Below are 3,942 nucleotides of genomic sequence, written 5' to 3' on the forward strand. Positions count from 1 at the left end.
TTTCGGCTTGCCCGAGGGGGAGGTCGCGAAACCAAGACCACTAGATTGATGGCCTAAAGAGTGTGTCGACATGAGGTTCAGCCCGAGAGGGTGAACCCTAGTCCCATATCTTAACACTAAGCTCGAAATAGTGAGTGGGGTAAGGCGTAGGCTGGCCTTCATGCGGCAAATGGGTGTCTGAGAGGAACACATTTGGAACGGGTTAAGTTACTCGAGAGGGAACTTATTTCCATCTAAAGCTTAGCCTAGTCACTATTATCTTGCAAATTTCCTATCAAAAGCATGTACCCAATGATTTATACCAATATATATTACGGTCACATCCCAAGAATCTGCTCTCATTCATAGATTTCTTTGTTATTTTTACTATTTTTGCTATATTTGTGTCAAAACCCCCATTTGATATTTGACACTTTTGTGTCACCCCTTTTAATTTATAATGCTTTTAGTCGTTAATGTTTTTAGCTACGACTAGTTAGAACTAATTTTATTTTTCTATTAATTCTCAAAACCACTCCTTTGGGACACGACCCCAACCCTTGGTTGGGATATTATACTATTGCACGATCGTAGACACTTGCATCGAAAGTTGTGTCGATGATTACGCAAACATTAGTATCCATTCTATTCCCAAGGATCTAGGGGACATCACCCTATTCTTAGATAGTTTATGAGGAAGATAGGTGTTTAGATTCTTTTTGGTAAACCCTACATACTTTTGATGTAATTACTACAGGAGTTCACTACATGGTGTACTTCTTTGTTTATAATACCAGTTAACTTTTTTTTAAAAAAAGTGGGTGAACTCTCAACCACATACATGGGAATGCCTTTAGGAGCTAAGAGCAAGTCCAAGAACATATGGAGTGGTGTGATAGAGAGAAGTGAGAAAAGATTGGCAAACTGGAAAAGCCAATACATATCCTCAAGTGGCAAACTCACTTTGGTAAACAATGTAATGGAATCTATTCCTTCGGATATGATGTCACTCTTTCCTACCCCAGACAGTGCTACTGACAGGCTGGATGTTTTTAGGAGAAACTTCATATGGAAAGGAAGTGAAGACAAGAAGAAATATCATCTAGTGAAATGGGAGGAGCTACTAGAAAGTAAGAAATAAGGGGGCTTAAACATCAGGGAGCTAAACAGACATAACAAAAGTCTGATGATGAAGTGGTTATGGAAGTTTGCATCCCCAGAAGAAGCTTTATGGAAAGAAGTGATCAGGTCAAAATATGGCATGCAGGATAGATGGATGATAGAGGACAACTCCCTATAATTGTAGTGTATGGAGGTATGGAGATCCATCAGGAAGCTATGGCAACTAGTTCAAGAAGAACAAGTTACAATGTTAGAAATGGAGAGAATGTGGCTTTCTTGAAGGATATATGGTGTGGACAATGACCTCTGAAGCAACTTATGTCAGGCCCAGGATGCTATTGTGGTTGAACTATGGACATGACAAGGTTGGAATCTTCATCTAAGAAGGAATTTAAATGACTGGGAGGTGACCTTTATACCAGATTTTCAGAACACAACCCCTCAAAATCTCAACCTTACAGAAAAAGAGGACAACTTGGTGTGGAAGGTGGATAGCAAAGGTAATTTCACTATTAGGTCTACTTACAAAGATCTGATAGGAACAAATACTCGAGAGATAGGATGGCCATGGAGAATGATTTGGAAGACCAAAGTTCCTTCTATGGTAAACTACTTTACATGGTTATTGGCAAAGGAAGTAGTTTTCACGCATGAAAACCTTAACAAGAGGAAACACAACCTATACTCTAGATGCTATCTACGTGAAGAACAAATAAAAACAGTCAACCATCTCTTTTTGCATTGTAAATGGACAGACCAGCTATGGCAAATGTTCATCCACAAGAGGAAGATCAGGTGGGTGAAACTTGGGAGAATTAAAGAAGTGCTAAGAAGTTGAAACAATGATGGTAATGCAGGAAGGCAGGAAGACAGGAGGAGAGATGGAAGATGATATGGAAAGAGAGAGATCAAAGATGTTTTGAAGGCAAAAAGAGCAACATACAGAAGATAAGACAGACAACTTAGGCCTTTACTAGTTTTGGTGTAAACAAGTAGTTAATAGTACAAAAGATGTTTTTAATGTAATTGACTAGCTGTAATTAGATTTATTAAGATTTTGTAACGAGATAACTTTTGTGATGGGGGATTACACTTTGTTGTAGTACACCTGTGGATATATAAAAGTAAAGTTTACCATTCTAAAAAAAAGTACCGAATCGATCGCTTTAGGGGGATTGTGGATTCCAACATAGTATTCTTCCATGACCAACCACTATTCAAGTGACAATTTACTATTTTCGTGCTCTTTTAAGTATATTTCTTGCTTTCAAAATAAGCACACTCAAAATACTTCACCACCTTGAGTTTTAGAAGGTTGCTGAAAGTTGAGAGAAACATAAAAAATGTTGCATAGGATATCCTTAATGAATATGCGAACCAAAAAAATATCAACGATTATAAACAGCATACCCAGTGAGGAATTATTCTGTTGACTAAAAGTTACTACCACTATTTCAATTTGTCTTTTTTTTAGTGAAGTAATTAAATTATACTCCCTCCGTTCCATTTTATGTGAGGTACTTTGACTCGGCACGAAGTTTAAGAAAGAAATGAAGACTTTTAAAATTTGTGGTATAAAATGAATGATAGAAATTTGTGGTATAAAATGAATGATAGAAATTTGTGTGGCTATAAATCATTTCATTAAGGGTAAAATAGACATTTTATACTTAAATTGTTACTTAATATGAAGATGTGTCATTCTTTTTGGGACTGACTAAAAAGGAAAGGAAGTCACATAAATTGGGGCAGAGGGAGTATTAGAAAGGCATCAAGGAGATGCAAAGTTACAAGGAAAATAAAGAGTTGCGTCAAAACAAATTAAACATGAAGCTAGCTGAGAAAAAATTTGTAAACTGCCATAAAAGAAATCCCCAAAATCCTACTATGCTAGAGTTAGGGAACTAACAAAATTCAAAGAGTTATCCACACTGTTTACCAGGGAAAGAAAGTGCCAACTGAAGAGAGTAGATAAACATTTAGCCTAGTGGGAGTTGAGATTCCATCAAAGACTCTGCAATTTCTTTCTTTCCAAAGACTCTAAAAAAATAACTGTTGGGATCATCCTTCATAGCCTTTTCAAAGTCTTGTTAATTCTCCAGCCTATCCAGTTAGCAAAGGAATCTTTAATGGAGAAAGGCATAACCTATTGAAGACCAAACAGAGTGTGGAAAAAATGCCACAAGTTAGTTGTTGTAGGGTAGTGTAAAAAGAGATGATTGACAATTTCATTAAACTTCCACAGAGGTGGCATTTGTTGATGAGGATGATCCATTTCTTTCTAAGGTTATCTTGAGTTAGACAGAGCTTATGAATGGATGTCCAGATAAAATGCTACAATTGCCCTGGAAAAAGTCATCCTGGAGACTGCTAATGTGTTTCCAGACCCCTACACCATGTGTATCCCTGCTTCTCATTGGTCTCCATTGATCAAGAATGCCATGTTTGGCTTTGAATCCCTACAGTACCCTGCCTCATTCTGTCCAAACCTCCAAAGCCACTTCAAGAGCAAAGTTTTGTTGTGTAGTTGTAGGTTCCTGATTCCCAATCCCCTTTGAGCCTTGGGCTGAGTGACTTCTTGCCATTTCACCAAAGGGAACTTGTAAGTTTGGTTGTTTCCTTCCCAAAGGAATCTTCTCCTTAGCCTATCTATTTGTTTCAGGACCGAGCTTGACATTGGAAATAGAGAAATACAATAAGTAATGTTATCCAGAACACTGTTGATAAGAGTTAGTCTTCCTCCCATAGATAGATACTGAAGTTGCTATGTATCTAGTCTCTTTTCCATCTTTTCAATTACTCCATTCCAAATCTCAGGGGATTTGAATTTTGCACATAATG

This window comes from Solanum tuberosum, unplaced genomic scaffold (genome assembly GCF_000226075.1).
Source record: "Solanum tuberosum cultivar DM 1-3 516 R44 unplaced genomic scaffold, SolTub_3.0 scf00044, whole genome shotgun sequence".
Classification (NCBI taxonomy): domain Eukaryota; kingdom Viridiplantae; phylum Streptophyta; class Magnoliopsida; order Solanales; family Solanaceae; genus Solanum; species Solanum tuberosum.